Here is a 17763-nt window from a genome sequence, read left to right as displayed (position 1 = left end):
AAAGGAAATGAAAGAAAAGTTCAGAGTAGGTATTAAAATCCATGGAGAAGAAATAAAAACTTTGAGGTTCACCGATGACATTGTAATTCTGTCAGAGACAGCAAAGGACTCGGAAGAGCAGTTGAATGGAATGGACAGAGTCTTGAAAAGAGGGTATAAGATGAACATCAACAAAAGCAAAACAAGGATAATGGAATGTAGTCGAATTAAGTCGGGTGATGCTGAGGGAATTAGATTAGGAAATGAGACACTTAAAGTAGTAAAGGAGTTTTGTTATTTGGGAAGCAAAATAACTGATGATGGTCAAAGTAGAGAGGATATAAAATGTAGATTGGCAATGGCAAGGAAAGCGTTTCTGAAGAAGAGAAATTTGTTAACGTCGAGTATTGATTTAAGTGTGAGGAAGTCGTTTCTGAAAGTATTTGTATGGAGTGTAGCCATGTATGGAAGTGAAACATGGGTGATAAACAGTTTAGACAAGAAGTGAATAGAGGCTTTCGAAATGTGGTGCTACAGAAGAATGCTGAAGATTAGATGGGTAGATCACATAACTTATGAGGAGGTATTGAATAAAATTGGGGAGAAGAGGAGTTTGTGGCACAACTTGACAAGAAGAAGGGATCGGTTGGTAGGACATGTTCTGAGGCGTCAAGGGATCACCAATTTAGTATTGGAGGGCAGCAAGGAGGGTAAAAATCGTAGAGGGAGACCAAGAGATGAATACACTAAGCAGATTCAGAAGGATGTAGTCTGCAGTAGGTACTGGGAGATGAAGAGGCTTGCACAGGATAGAGTAGCATGGAGAGCTGCATCAAACCAGTCTCAGGACTGAAGACCACAACAACAACAATTTATTTATTTATTTATCCATCTGGTGTCAATAAATATTGTATGGATGTTGTCAAGGGTACATGTGAGCCATTTCAAAGAAATGGGACACAAACAATATATACGTAAAAAAGTACAAAACAAAATAATACAATGAAGTTAATAATAATACAATGAAATTAATATGGCCTATATACATCCCTGCTTGTTATTTTAAATGCATAGTCTGTTTTTCTAAGGCTTTAGTTTTGTCCTCCCTAAACAGCAAGTCCTTATATATACAACATTGCTTAAGTATATATTTACATCACACAACATCTGTCCTTTAAGTATGTATATGTAATGAATGATTAGGTACAGATAGAGTATTTTCCATTTTGCCTTTATAAAGATCATCAGAAAAAATTTATTGACCTACATAGTCATTTACAGAATAAAAACATTGTTCTACTCGGAATTTTTTAAATTCTGTTATAAATTTTCATCATCTTCTAACTGGCTGATGTTGACTGGCAGTGCATTGTACAGTTTTGTACCGATATGGCTCACATGCATTGGTGTATTCATTCTTTTTGTTCACTGAGTATGGAGTGCTGCGCTATTACGGGTATTGTAGTTATGAAAGTCGGCATTTGTCTAATAATCTGTAATGTGGGTCCTGACATACAATACACATTTGTATATGTATTATGATGGTATAGTAAGTATTCTAAGCTTTTTGAATATGGGTTTGCAGTGTGTCTGTGGATGACTGTGAGTTATTATTCGGATGGCCCTCTTCTGCAACAAAAAAATTTGTTTTAGGCACCTTGTTGTGGAACCCCAAAATATTATTCCGTATGTGGCAAGCGATTGAAACTAGCCAAAATATGCCATTCTGGCACCCTTTGAGGTACAAACATTTGCAATAATTCTGAGGGCAAAACAGGCTGAATTAAGTTTCTGTGCAAGTTTTATTATGTGGTCATTAAAATTTAAGTTTTCATCCACATGAATCCCCAGCAATTTTGTGGATGTCACTCTGTCTAAGTCTTTGTCACCCCACACCAAATCGAGATTTACATTTTGACATCTTTTCCCAAACTGCATATAATTTGTTTTATTTACATTCAATGTCAACCTGTTTGCATTGAACCAAGAGTGGATGTAATTTAGTACTTTATCAGCAGTTGTTGGTAGCAATTGCTTTGGTGCACTTATTATAACACTAGTATCATCTGCAAATATTATTGCTTTGGCTGCATCATCTGAGGTGTGAAAATCATTTATGTAGACAAGAAACAATTTGGCCCTAGGATGTTGCCTTGTGGTACTCGTGTTTCTACATTTTTCGCCTCTGATGCTGAATTTATTTTGTGGTTGGAGTAAGTTGATGTCAATCCTACAACCTATGTTCTGTTTTTTAGGTATGATTCAAACCATTTTTTCCCTATCCCATGTATACCCAATGCTTCCAATTTTTCTAAAAGAATGTCCTGGTTCACAGTGACAAAAGCTTTGGAGAGGTCTAAATTTACTCCTACTACACTATATTCTTTTTCTAGATTTTTGACTATTTGTTCAGTGTAGCACATTACTGGTGTTTCAGTATTTTTACGTGCTTGGAAGCCATGCTGATTTCTGTTTAGTAAATTATGCTCATTTAGATATTTGTTGATTCGGTGCTTCATCAGTTTTTCTAATATTTTTGAAAATGCTGGGAGGAGAGAAATTGGGCAATAGTTTTTTTACCTTATACTTGTCGCCGTTTTTAAATAATGGCTTCACTTTTGAAATTTTCAGCCTTTCTGGGAAAGCTCCTTCACTGAGTGATAAATTGGCTATGTGTGCAAAGGGCTTTTGTGTATTACAGAAGAAGGCCTTCTGGCTGAAAGCTTACGTGTTTAGTAGTCTTTCTGTTGTGCCTGTCTGTGACTCAACATCTTTGCTATATGGTGATCAGCAGTCTATCCTTTTCATAATACTGTGTTTGCTACTTGTATGTTAAAAGCAGATTTGCATGTTTTTGTCAAAATTTGAACAGTGGTAGATGCAGACGTTGTTGTTTTTTGAGTTGGTTCAATTACAGTTGAGCTTACACTGAGTGACTGTAGTAAATTTATAATATCATCTTTGAATTTATTGGTTTCTGAGAAATCAATATTGAAATCACCACATAGAGTTATATTTTTCTTAGGAGAGAGAATTTCTTCCAAAAGTTTCACCATGTGATTATGAAACAGTTTTTATTTCCTTCTGGTGACCTGTAAATGCAAATAGTAATTGTATATTGCCTTGGCAATTCAACTATATAGAGTTCTATATCTTTTTCACTGGAAAAATTATGCTATTTGATAATACTGTTCAATTTAACATATTTTAATATATATATAGGAACCCCCATGACTTTATATTGTCCTACAAAACATGCCTGCAAGTTTTAGCTGAGGGAGGTATTTTGTCTCTAATGTATCTTGTTTAAGCCAGTCTTTGGCAAGGCATAGGGCAGAAATATCATTCAGATCATTTAACATTATTTATATTTCATTAAGATTATTGCACAGTGACTGAACATTCGGATGGAGCAATTTGAAATTAGGAGCAGGGATTATATCATTTCTTGCTAGACCACTTAGCTCATTTTTTTCATGGATGGTATTCTTGGTATTCAACTTGTGGCTTGTTGGTTCACTGGATGTTGTAATCTGCCTGTCTTCTGTTGAGATGATGCCAATTTTCAATTTATTACAGTAGTTTTTCATCCATATATTCATTAATGAATGTCTTGATTGGTTTCAAGTTTAGCTCAGTAAGTGTGTTGCCCTCTCCATGAACCATGGACCTTGCCGTTGGTGGGGAGGCATGCGTGCCTCAGCGATACAGATGACCGTACCGTAAGTGCAACCACAATGGAGGGGTACGTGTTGAGAGGCCACACAAATGTGTGGTTCCTGAAGAGGGGCAGCAGCCTTTTCAGTAGTTGCAGGGGCAACAGTCTGGATGATTAACTGATCTGGCCTTGCAACACTAACCAAAACGGCCTTGCTGTGCTGGTATTGCGAACGGGTGAAAGCAAGGGGAAACTACAGCCGTAATTTTTCCTGAGGGCATGCAGCTTTACTGTAGGGTTAAATGATGATGCCATCCTCTTGGGTAAAATATTCCGGAGGTAAAATAGTCCCCCATTCGGATCTCCGGGTGGGGACTACTCAAGAGGCCATCATTATCAGGAGAAAGAAAACTGGCGTTCTACGGATCAGAGCATGGAATGTCAGATCCCTTAATCGGGCAGGTAGGTTAGAAAATTTAAAAAGGGGAATGGATAGGTTAAAGTTAGATATAGTGGGAATTAGTGAAGTTCGGTGGCAGGAGGAACAAGACTTTTGGTCAGGCGAATACAGGGTTATAAATACAAAATCAAATAGGGGTAAAGCAGGAGTAGGTTTAATAATGAATAAAAAATAGGAGTGCGGATAAGCTACTACCAGCAGCATAGTGAATGCATTATTGTGGCCAAGACAGACACGAAGCCCATGCCTACTACAGTAGTACAAGTTTATATGCCAACTAGCTCTGCAGATGATGAAGAAATTGATGAAATGTATGATGAGATAAAAGAAATTATTCAGGTAGTGAAGGAAAATGAAAATTCAATAGTCATGGGTGACTGGAATTCGAGAGAAGGAAAAGGGAGAGAAGGAAACATAGTGGGTGAATATGGATTGGGGGAGAGAAATGAAAGAGGGAGCCGTCTGGTAGAATTTTGCACAGAACATAACTTAATCATAGCTAACAGCTGGTTCAAGAATCATGAAAGAAGGTTGTATACATGGAAGAATCCTGGAGATACTAGAAGGTATCAGATAGATTATATAATGGTAAGACAGAGATTTAGGAACCAGGTTTTAAATTGTAAGACATTTCCAGGGGCAGATGTGGACTCTGACCACAATCTATTGGTTATGAACTGTAGATTAAAGCTGAAGAAACTGCAAAAAGGTGGGAATTTAAGGAGATGGGACCTGGATAAACTGACTAAACCAGAGGTTGTACAGAGTTTCAGGGAGAGCGTAAGGGAACAATTGACAGGAATGGGGAAAAGAAATACAGTAGAAGAAGAATGGGTAGCTCTGAGGGATGAAGTAGTGAAGGCAGCAGAGGATCAAGTAGGTAAAAAGACAAGGGCTAGTAGCAATCATTGGGTAACAGCAGAAATATTGAATTTAACTGATGAAAGGAGAAAATATAAAAATGCAGTATATGAAGCAGGTAAAAGGGAATACAAACGTCTCAAAAATGAGATCAACAGGAAGTGCAAAAAGGCTAAGCAGGGATGGCTGGAGGACAAATGTAAGGATGTAGAGGCTTATCTCACTAGGGGTAAGATAGATACTGCCTACAGGAAAATTAAAGAGACCTTTGGAGAAAAGAGAGCCACTTGTATGAATATCAAGAGCACAGATGGAAACCCAGTTCTAAGCAAAGAAGGGAAAGCAGAGGTGGAAGGAGTATATAGAGGGTCTATACAAGGGCGATGTACTTGAGGGCAATGTTATGGAAATGGAAGAGGATGTAGATGAAGATTAAATGGGAGATATGATACTGCGTGAAGAGTTTGACAGAGCACTGAAAGATCTGAGTCGAAACAAGGCCACGGGAGTAGACAACATTCCATTGGAACTACCGACAGCTTATGGAGAGCCAGTCCTGACAAAACTCTACCATCTGGTGAGCAAGATGTATGAGACAGGCAAAATTCCCTCAGACTTCAAGAAGGATATAAGAATTCCAATCCCAAAGAAAGCAGGTGTTGACAGATATGATAATTATCGAACTATCATTTTAATAAGTCACAGCTGCAAAATACTAACGCGAATTCTTTACAGATGAATGGAAGAACTAGTAGAAGCCGACCTCGGCGAAGATCAGTTTGGATTCCGCAGGGTTAAAATCGTAGAGGAAGACCAAGAGATGAATACACTAAGCAGATTTCTGAAGGATGTAGGTTGCAGTAAGTACTGGGAGATGAAGAAGCTTGCAGGGTAGAGTAGCATGGAGAGCTGCATCAAACCAGTCTCAGGACTGAAGACAACAACAACAACAAGTGTGTTGCTGATTCTTTCTTTTTCTATTTATTTACTGGTACTGGTCCATAATGTCTATCTTTTTTTGTTTGGCACTTTCACTTCAAGACAGTTGCTTTTTACCTGTTTGTCTGTTTGTGTCTGTTTTATTTCTATACTTGGTTTTTATACTTTCACAGTTTGTTTGAAAGAGGCAAGCCTGTTTCAAATGTGGATTGTTCCTCATTTGTTTTGATGGAGTCTGTGAGATGCATATTTGTTACTTCTGAATCATGCAGTTTCGAAAATCATGCAGTTTCGAAATTCACAGATACTCTCTTCCTTCACACATTTGTAGCAGTATTGATTTTATCTAACATGACGTGATTGACAGATTTCATTTTTCGATTCAGGCCTTGGGCATCATACTAAGAGGTATTGGATGAATTATTACATTCATTTTGTATTAGTTTCAGTATGCATTTCCAGTGAACCCATCATAGTCCTATGTAATTCTTTCAGAGCTTTTTCAATGTCATTTGAGGTAACAACAATGATTAACGTATCTTTCACTGAGAAGTTTGTTCAAAGGTTCTGTTGTAAGGTTGTCCTGTTTTGTACCTTGCCAATGTCTACAGTATACAGTTTCAGCCTCTACAAATGATGAACCTCACAGAGAATGAAAGGGAGATAGACTTTGTGTGAACTGTTTTTAAGCAAATATTAAAATGAGTTAGACACAGTAGTAGAAATACAATGCTTTCTGCTCAGTTTAAATACTCAGTTGAGTTGATAGTTTTATTTTTATTTTGTTTCTGTTACATAATCTTTACATGATTGAAAAGCACATGAATAACAAGGTAGAAGCAGCAAGTGGTTCCCATGTCACCTGAAAGGTGATGATCACAGAAACAGTAGGATTACTACTTTTATCTTTCCTTTCATTCAGAATTTAAGAGCTGATGACCACTAACAACCTCTAGTACAATACTGTTACTAATGGTGAAATAATGTGCAAATGTTTTAATATCTTTGCTTGGTAAAGTGTTTAAAATTGACAGTTGTGTTACTGGATATATAATGTTTGTAATGGTAGATCAAGGGATGTATATTATAATGGAGAATGATTAGAGTAAGAAAGATACTGTTCGTGTAAGTACAAGTTTGGTGAGTAATAGGCATTTCTTTCAATTCAGAGAGCATTCACATAAAACTAATGAGTAATGAAATAAGAATTTTTAAATAATAATAACATACTTTTGTTTAAAAATAATGTACAGCAGCTTATAGTTGCACCTAACATGCATGAGAAATGCTTGGGGTACTATTGTGTTCACTGCTGGATAGTGCAGCCATCTGGTGGAAGGTCACCAAAATATCCACACCTGATATGTTTCCTATATTATTGTAATTAAAACTAAAAATATTATTATTCTGGAACTTTTTTCATAATTCTGAGAACTTGAGTGCTACTCTTCTGCATCAGGATACTGCATCATGACAACCACACATATTCCCCAAGAACTGTCAACTAAATGTTAACTTGGGCAATTACTTGATGCACTAATATTAAATTTTGATACACAGTTCTTAGTTTATATCACTGAAAAAATCAATGTTTCAAAATATATTATAATAGGGAAGAAAATAATCTATTCATCAAGTGTCAGCAGGAAAAAACATATAAAAATGATGCAGAAAGACATGTGCTTTCAGAGCCAGTGGCTCCATCTTCTGCAAGAGGAGTTGAAGGGTTACAAAGAGGGATAAAGGAAATGAATGACTGGCCAGTTTTATGAAATAGGAAAAGTTATGGAAAATTTTCCCAAAAGCTTGGTTCAGAGGTGGCATACTGGATGGAATGAGAAGTCTTCCCTGACATAAGGTCTGGGATGACTTTTTTACAACTCTTCCCATTTCCTAAACCTTACTAGTCCTTTTCCCTCTTCCTACCCATTGAACCCTTCTATCAGAAAAAGGAGCTACTGGTTCCAAAAGTTCACATGTTTCCATATCTTTTGTAAGTGTTTCTTATTGCAATTTCTTGGTGAGTGAGGTTTTTTATCTATCTTACTGTCTTTAGTTTGCTGTTCTTGTAGAATTTGTGCTAGACTTTCCATTTGATTTCTGATAACTCTCTCCGCTTTTCCACAAAAGATAAGTATGCGGCTTGCAATGCCAAAATTAAATTTGTTTTTCTGTCATCTTCATCGTAGCTTAGGCATTTTGCTTCAACTGTGTAGTTTATCACAGAATTACATAATTTTCATGATGTACACATTTGTGTGCCTAAGAAATAAAACACTTTCAACTACTTGCAGAGACACATCAGTAGGTTATGTTTATCATGCAATGTGAGCATCACTATGTCTGAACTTATGTTTGAAGCACAAGAAATAGCTTGGAAGACAACTTTTGTGCCTTCTCTGAACACAAACAACAAACAAACTGGACTTACTGATACACTTGCTCGACTGTGTGACAAATATCCTCCCAAAACACCAGAAAAATTAGAAGAAAATATTCTCCTTGGCCAACAGATGAGCTAAAAATGGTATATGTATCCCATGGACACAGCACACACAACACACAATTTATTCCCAACCTGGAAAATCATATTACCTAAAAGTGGGTGAAATACACAGACAGTAAATCTGTGAGGAATTCTAAACTTAGACATGGTCATACATCAACAGATTAACACAGACTAGCTGTCCTATTTGCATAGTCTAGGGCTTCAAGTACCTCATCCCCTCACCCCTCCATTGTTACTGCACAGGGTAGCTAGTGGGGAGCTATGTGGAATCTTGTGAGAGGCTAGTTAATTTTACAATCAGAAACATTTAAGTCACAGTAAGAGGCATATCAGTGTCATAAGTTAAATAAATTAACTAAAAGCATAATGCTGCCACATAATTTTATTATTAAATAGTTGCACATTTCTTATATTAATTAATCAGCCATTACACATGTGTTAGTTGCAAGAACAGTGTGCACACGCATTTCCCTCAGTCCCCACCAGGCCACTGCTGTTCTTCTCGCAGATATGAGTCTGAACAGGCGTTAAGTACTCACACTCAAAATCAGTGGGTTGTTGAGCCCTGGTCTAGAGATAATTTTAATCAACTTTTGCACATTAAATCTTATTGGTCATTTTCCATTTTACAAGAACATGTATATTCAGTGTAATTGTTTGTGTGCATTGTACAGAAGTGTGCAGTTCAGGTTACAGTGGGATAATGAATTCTAACAAGCATTTTATTGTTCTTCATCACTGAAAACAGTTGTTCACAGGTTATGTGGAGCCAAATATTGATATTACACCAGCAGCCTTCTTCTGTAAATGATGAAAGTGATCCTGAGGGAAATTCTTGTAGAAATATAGAATTTTCTCTTGTTATTAAGTTTGTCTCCCTGCTCCCTGTCACATCACAGATCATTTACTTCAAGATGCAGATCAGTGTGAATATCATCAATATTCACTCAATATGGAGAGAAAAATGGATGAAAATTGCCCTCTAGTGCTGTTATATTGCTAAATCAAAACTGACATTCTTGCTTATGTGGAATATGTTGGTAGCATTTGAATTGTAAGTTAATACACAAGCCCTTCAGTGAAGACAATTTTGAAAAATGAACTGTATTTCATAAGATAATATTCCTCCTACTGCACACTGAAGTGTGAAGACATTGTCAGTGTTACACAGTGCTCGTTGCTGCTGTTACTGTTGTTAGGCAGTGCCACTGTTAAAACTGACCCTCCCACATTCCTCTTCCTACTCACAGGTAGGACCTTGAGCAGACATAAGTATTCACACTTGAAGTCAGTGGGTTGTTAAGCCCTGGTCTAGAGGTATGTAAAGTAAATGCAGCAGATGAACCTATTGTTCCTGTCGCTAACTGACTCAGTGTTGCACTTTACCAATAACATTATTGTACCACATACAAAAATGTGGCTTTTTGGTCAAGCTTATTATTGATTAGTTACAGCCTGCATTGACAGGTATCTTTCACCATTCGTTGACCACAAGTGTTTAGCCAGCAGCTTGGAAATAGGGCAGCTACATAAGAATGACATTCTGTTGTTACCCACTGACTACTGCTCCATTTTATTCTTCTCGTTCTCTCCATGGCCTTAGACAGTATGGTCCATGACCAGTTGCCAGATTTGTTGGTTTGTCAATAAGGACTGTTGAAAGTGTCTACAAGGAATAGTGAGCCACTTGCAGGCACATAACATGGTGTAAGAACAGTGATTGTAAAAAGATCTTATGTGACAAGCACTGAAAACAAGTGTTACACTTTGTCAATGACAATCAGTTTCAAATCTGACATGAACTGTTGCTGTCAGTGAATATAGGTTCATCTCAATTAGTTTACAAGCAAACATTGTTCATGGAACTGCATGCAGTGGACTCTTGAGAGTCAGGTGAGACTGGCACACAAAAGTACATGTCTTCAAAAAACACATGAACTGAACAGTAGCTGACTAGAGGAGTGTAGATAGTTTGACTAGTTACAATTTTTCCTTGCTTCTTTTCAAACAAAGCAAGGTGTCAAGTACATCAACAGCCTAGTGTGCAGTTGTTCTTCCCATACTCCATACATGAATGGAATGGAATGAATCCCCAATAAGTGGTACGGTGAGAAGCGTCTCCATGCACTTAACACTGGTTTGCAGAGTTTGTCTGTAGATGTAGATGAAGAACCCAGGCTGGACATGAAGTTCAGGCTGGACATGTAGTTCAGGCTGGTTTTTCTGCATCTTCATGATGAGTAAGCTGTGAACACTCCTAACTTCCAAGATAACAACATCCAGGGTTCCATTCATATCTTTCTAGTCTGACAAACTCTCGGATACCCTATTGAACCTTAACTGTCTCACTAAGCTACCTGATCTTAATCTGACAGAAAACATCTGGGACTATTTGTAACAGTGGGTGAAACATAACACTTTACATCTTCATAATTTGGTAGCTCTACAAGATCTACTCATCAATGAGCAGTTTCAGCTGATACAGCATATCTAGGGAAAATAAGAGACCAGGGCTTTTTTTACCAATAGGCAAGATTAGGCAACTGCCTAGAATAGCAAAATTTTAGGGGCAGCAAAGAGCAGAAAAAATTAGTTTCAAACCAAACAGCGCAAAAATTGAGCAAATGAGGAGGAAAACTGAAAAAGAAGAAAAATTATAACACTGAATTGTTTTCAAAAGCAGATGGAACAGTTACTTAATAAGTTTTTACTTACTCTGATGAATGCAAACACATTGTCTCTGCCTAGTTCAAAACTGAAACAGCTGCTACTGAGTATGAAATGAAAACAAACACAACCTTGATTTATCACCACCAAGCTCTGGAGCAGGGCACATACACTGGCTTACAATCATGTTGTGACTTGATACTGTACCTCCCTCAGTCCCAACTCCCCCCTTTTTTCTCTATGCAGATCATTTGTCAGGCAGCAGTTGTACTGAGTGGTTTTGTTGACATTTTAGTTCTATTATTATTTGCTGTGGATAGTCTACCACTTATTCACAAGCTAGGTTTTGTACTTCTTTTTCAGTATATCTAAAGGGAGTAAAAGTGCAGTTTGTCATACCCATATACAAAAATGAGTTGATATCTGTCTGTAGGTCAGTCTCTGGGTGTCTGAGACCTGCAGATCTGCATTGCTGTGCTGTTGGATGTTGTTGGTGGTAGAAAGGGAGATGATATCGGAGAGTAAAAAAGAGGGGACATATTTTTTCAGTTCTCATCTAGGGTGGCAAAACACCTAGCAACAGCCCTGTAGGGGACTCTCTTTATCATAAAATTAAGGCTACCAGCAGTGTCACATGGTATCAGCTTGATATTTTTTGGAGCAACTAATTTTTTTATCTGGTGTGCTTATGTCTGTGATATTCATAATTTTGATAATATCTCACCATCTTATGCACAGATTTCCCAGTTACCTGCAGATGAGTACAGAGATGATCAAGTATCAGTGCATACTCTGTTTGTTTTACCACCATAAAAAATATACAGTTCCTGCTATTTCTCTTCAACCTTAACTTTCCTGTGTGTACACCATTGCAGATACACATGTTCCAGACAGAGCAAAATACTTTCATTTCATACTATCACACAGATGAGAAGAGGAAGAGTATTTAACATCACATCAACAACAAGGTCATTATAGATGGTCACACTATTACACATTTGTCAGTTTAGTCCCTTTTATTTCCAAACTAACCAACCAACACATCTGTCAATCTATTTCTGTAGCACGAACCTGATTTTGGAATTATCTCCCTCAATGTATAAGAAAACCGAATCACAATGCTGGCTTAAAATCACAGCTAATGGTCTCTCTCCTAAAACAACAGTAGTGTCTGCCTTTGATTTTGAATGCATCTTTTACCCAATTACAACTGACTTCCTTCCTTTCCCACCAGATCTTTCCCATATTCCAAAGCCCCTATCTGGATAAGTCAACCTGAACTTCTGTTTCCTTTAACTCACTATACTTTTGTACCCTTTCTTGTGTTTACATGAGCACATTCTGCAGGCACTGCTCTTTTTCTTCTCGATTTTGACCCCCTGTGGATCATGTAAAGAACCAACCAACATCCATTTTTTCCAATACGTTTTCATTCAATCAAAGTGCTGTTGTTTATAAACTTTTGAGCTCTTTGCTCCACTTTTCTTTTTCAGTTTTCTCTGGAGATGGGAATCTAAAACTTTCTTTTGACACATAATTCTTTTCGCAATTTCATGTTTTTCAATCTTCATCTCTTTCAGATCACTTCTGATTTCTTTGAGCCATTTGCAACTAGGAGGTTTTTTGTGGTTGACATGTCTGGAAATTTTCTTGCATATCATGTTTTTATTCAGAGCAGATGGCCATAAAGCATCATTCTACATTTTCTCACCATTACACTTAGTTCTTCCATTTTCATGTGCAGATCTTCATTGTGCCAGTTCTTGTCTTCACTTCATGTTTTATTGGCTGCAAAGTTTTCTTGGGATTTTACTCTTTTCTTTTCCACTTTTTCTATTTTCCTGCCTTAGTCAAATCCAGGCATTCAGCTGCTTATAAATATTCTGATATTATTAATAGAGAATAGTGCTGTAACTGTTTGAGAGGAGATAGAGTTCTTATTGTACAGATCTTTAGTTAACTGAAAGGCCATTTCCATTTCCCTTGCTCAGAGTTTATTAGTCTCTCATCATCATGGTCATTCATCTGTATTACCTAACTGTGATATTTCAAGTAATTGACTATTTGTATTTTTCCATAACCTGTGTTCATGAAATTTAGAGCATTTTTATGTTTGTCATATATTCTGGTTTGCTTAAGATGTTTGAAGGCTTGTTTTTCTCTGCATTTCTTTTCAAAATATTGATTTTTCTTGTTGTCATTGCTACGACTCCAGACAATATTGCAAGGTCATCGACAAAAGCTAATCAGTAATTTCTAAGTTTCTTCTTTTTATAGCCCAATTGCATGTGGTCATTTACTCTATTCCTTCTAAGTTCTTCTTGCTATTCTCAGATAAAGTTTTCAAGAATACTGTTGGACAAAATAGGGGATACAGCATCTGCTTCTCTAATGCCTGTTTGTACTTCAAAACCTTCAGATATTTCACCTACAAATTTAACTTAAAATTTTATGTTGATTAATGTGTGGCAAATTATGTTTTTTATTTTATCATCCACATTAAACTCTTTAATATTTAAAACAGATGTGCTCCGCCATCAGAGTCATACTCCTGTTTGCAGTCCACAAACTTAGTTACATGGGATATGCATCTTAATATTCTGTCTCAGATTATTAGCTTAAGACTCGGGATCTGCTTCACACATGAATTTCCATTCTGAAATCCTCCTTGAAGCTCACCAATCATGTCACCTACCAGCTTCTCTAGACTATTATGTAGCACTTTAGAAAGAACCTTGTATGTAACTGGTGGCAGTAATATTCCTCTGTAGCTGTTGACATCAGTTTTATCTCCTTTCTAATGTAAAGAATAAATTAATTCAAGCTTAAAATCCTCTGGAATTTCTTCTGTTCGTCATATGTTGAAAAATCCTTCCTTATCTGATGGCTTTTATTCAGGAGACTTCATTTCAGCAGTTGAGGTGTGAAGCCTCTCCTTTGGTTTGTTGCAGTTTAATAGTTTCTTGAAATATTTAGCTAATAATTCACAGTTTTCTTTGTTTTTTTATTTTTTTATTTGTGAATCGACCACTTAGGATCACGCTACAATTTCATTTCTTCTTTGTCTGGAGTTCTTCTTTCTTCAGTTCTCCTTCATATGGACACTGTGCTGTTGCTTCTGTTCATGCATCCAGGCTCTTCCAGTCTTCTTAGTTCTTTCGGCTTGAAATTCTTCCAAATTTTGAATTATAGTCCAAAATGTATCCCTGTTGAACATCTGAACTTCCAAAAATGTTGAACTTTTCCAAATTTTTACAAGCTTCCTTAATCCATATCACTGTTGTCTTCTTTTCCCACAGGTAGTTGAGTATCCTTTTTGTTAGTCTGGTTTTGTCCATTCTGTATAGGTGTCCTAGAAATGATAACTTCCTCTTTTCCATGGTCTCTGAGATTTTCCCCACCTTTTTGTAGATTTCATTGTTGCTCCGAAGTTTCCAGCTAGTTTCAACCTGGGTTGGACCCATGATGTTCTGTAACATTCTTCTTTTTAGTTTCTCCAGCTTTTCTAACTTGTAATTCATTGAGAGGTATTTGCTACCAGACAGGCACTCTGTTTTTACCACAGCATTGTAGTTCTTCATTTTGTCATTCCAAGAGATGCACTTTTTGTTGTAAATGTTTTTAGTTAATCCATAAGCTCTCTCCATTTTTGACATCTGGTCCCCCACAGCAACTTGCTCCAGTCCATTCTCTTGTATGGCTTCACCGAAGTATTATTATTGTTATTATTATTATTATTATTATTATTATTATTATTATTAGTATCACTAACACTAACAACCTGCAACCTGGGCGCATCACAAGAACTGGGCTCAGCCTGTCACAAGCCAAGACAAAGTGGGTAGTGATAGTGACCTCTTTAAAAAATCATGGTCCATCTGGCCTCACTAGTAGTACCTTGTAAGGGCCTCTTGCCAGAGTGACACTGAAGACCTCAGTGGCCGACATTGTTGAATAAATGAAGTGGTGGAAGAGAAAGTCCTGCTTTGTGGAGGTAATATGCAAATAGATCTTGTAGAAACGACCAAAGATCACACCATTTTTCTTACTTTGTGTAGCACTGATAATGTGACTGAGGAACGTTTAACCAACTTATAAACTTCAAGGAATAAAAAAATAGGCAGCCTGATTTTGGGAATTCCGTTAAAGTAACAAGAAAGGCTAAACAATTTTCGAATTGATAAAAAAACAAAAACTAGGAGGACTTGCCAACAAAGAGTGGGAATTAGAATAAGAATTAAAGAAACTTCAGTTCACTATGAAGTGAGCATCAACAGGTGTTACAGTCGTAATAAAGGATGAATCAAAAATATGCTACACATCTAAAGTGGAAGAATAACAATATTTAATTACAGTTAATTAACAGTACAGATGATTTTAGCTGGCATGTATGCACCTGAAAAAGAAAGAAATGAAGGAACAACAGAAGCTTATGAAAAATTGAAGACCTCAGTGGCCGACATTGTTGAATAAATGAAGTGGTGGAAGAGAAAGTCCTGCTTTGTGGAGGTAATATGCAAATAGATCTTGTAGAAACGACCAAAGATCACACCATTTTTCTTACTTTGTGTAGCACTGATAATGTGACTGAGGAACGTTTAACCAACTTATAAACTTCAAGGAATAAAAAAATAGGCAGCCTGATTTTGGGAATTCCGTTAAAGTAACAAGAAAGGCTAAACAATTTTCGAATTGATAAAAAAACAAAAACTAGGAGGACTTGCCAACAAAGAGTGGGAATTAGAATAAGAATTAAAGAAACTTCAGTTCACTATGAAGTGAGCATCAACAGGTGTTACAGTCGTAATAAAGGATGAATCAAAAATATGCTACACATCTAAAGTGGAAGAATAACAATATTTAATTACAGTTAATTAACAGTACAGATGATTTTAGCTGGCATGTATGCACCTGAAAAAGAAAGAAATGAAGGAACAACAGAAGCTTATGAAAAATTGAAGGTAACAATAAATGAAACTCATAAAAAATAGTTTTATTGTTTCAGGAGACTTCAGTGTAAGAACTGGAAAAACAACAGCTAAAATTTTTTGGAAAGGACTACGAAGCAAGACACAACAGTAGTGGACAAATTTTTGTAGACTACATGGCAAACAACTCTTTTAGAGTTACTAGTAGCTTCTATAAATATAAAAACATACATTAACACTAAGGGACAGAAAAATGAATGGGTCTATAATAGATTACATTTTGTAGGGAAGTTCTGGTGAAATGTAAATAATTTAGGCATAAAAGAGGAATAGCAGAAGCATAGAGTCACCAATAGGCACACACAAAAGAGAAAGAAAACTTGCTGGTTTTCAGAATATATACTTCATTGAGCTATTCACACACACACACACACACACACACACACACACACACACACACACACACACACACACACACACACCTGTGGCCCTACATTGTGCCAGTGTGACAAAAATGCCAGGATTGCATTAGCATGGGACACAGTCTCAGCAGCTTCGAGCAATACTACAACGTGTCAGAAAAGTCACGCATGTATTCTGAAAAACTGTGTCTGAACAGGCCTCAGAAGGCCCAGTGGTGTTGACTGAATGCCGTGTCATCCTTAGGCTATCAGATCCACATAATGATGACCATGGGCTCAGCACACCACTCTCATAGCTGTAGCTAGTTTTTGTGACCTGGAGTCACTACTTCTCAATCAAGTAGCTTCTAAATTGGCCTCACAAGGACTAACCACACCTTGCTTACCTATAGGGTGTAGCATCCCTGACAGTCACCCATCCAAGTGCTAGCCACAACTGATAGGGCTTAACTTTTGGGATCTGACGGGAACCAATGTATCCACTGCGACAACACCATTGGTGTATTTTGGAAGCTAGCAAGTTTTATTTTTTCTTTTGTCTAATGACTCAATGCTTCTGCTATTCAGTGAATGGTCTCCTTTATTCCTAAATTATTTACATTCTGCCAGAACCCTCCTACATATTTGTACCATTTAGGGGCTGCCTTCCATTGTCTGTCCTTTGTTACTATCTCACAATTTACACCTACTTTGTCTCTCCTTTATTGGCCATCCACATCTTTTGCTACATTTCCCCTCTTGCCTTTGTTACTCAGATGCTTCGCAAATCCCAATCAGCATGGTCACGAGCAGCTTTTGTGACACTATGTAGTGCCGAAACTTCCTGGCAGATTAAAACTGTGTGCCCAACCGAGACTCGAACTCGGGACCTTTGCCTTTCGCGGGCAAGTGCTCTACCATCTGAGATACTGAAGCATGACTTACGCCCGGTACTCACAGCTTTACTTCTGCCAGTATCTCGTCTCCTACCTTCCAAACTTTACAGAAGCTCTCTGCAAACCTTGCAGAACTAGCACTCCTGAAAGAAAGGATACTGCAGAGACATGGCTTAGCCACAGCCTGAGGGATGTTTCCAGAAGGAGATTTTCACTCTGCAGCGGAGTGTACGCTGGTATGAAACTTCCTGGCAGATTAGAACTGTGTGCCCGACCGAGACTCGAACTCGGGACCTTTGCCTTTCACGGGCAAGTGCTCTACCATCTGAGCTACCGAAGCACGACTCACGCCCGGTACTCACAGCTTTACTTCTGCCAGTAACTCGTCTCCTACCTTCCAAACTTTACAGAAGCTCTCCTGCGAACCTTGCGAACCTTTCATATCAGCATACACTCCACTGCAGA

General features: G+C 37.5%; 1 protein-coding gene across 5 annotated transcripts in view; it reads left to right on the top strand.

Moving 5' to 3' along the window:
* Positions 1 to 17763, top strand: part of LOC126162444 (uncharacterized) — a 300063-nt gene that overhangs the window by 187781 nt on the left and 94519 nt on the right. The gene's annotated exons all lie outside the window — the stretch shown is intronic.

This window comes from Schistocerca cancellata, chromosome 2, assembly GCF_023864275.1.
Source record: "Schistocerca cancellata isolate TAMUIC-IGC-003103 chromosome 2, iqSchCanc2.1, whole genome shotgun sequence".
Taxonomy (NCBI): Eukaryota; Metazoa; Arthropoda; class Insecta; order Orthoptera; family Acrididae; genus Schistocerca; species Schistocerca cancellata.
Note: the sequence above shows the minus strand (reverse complement) of the source record. Positions and strands in the feature narration are given on the sequence as shown.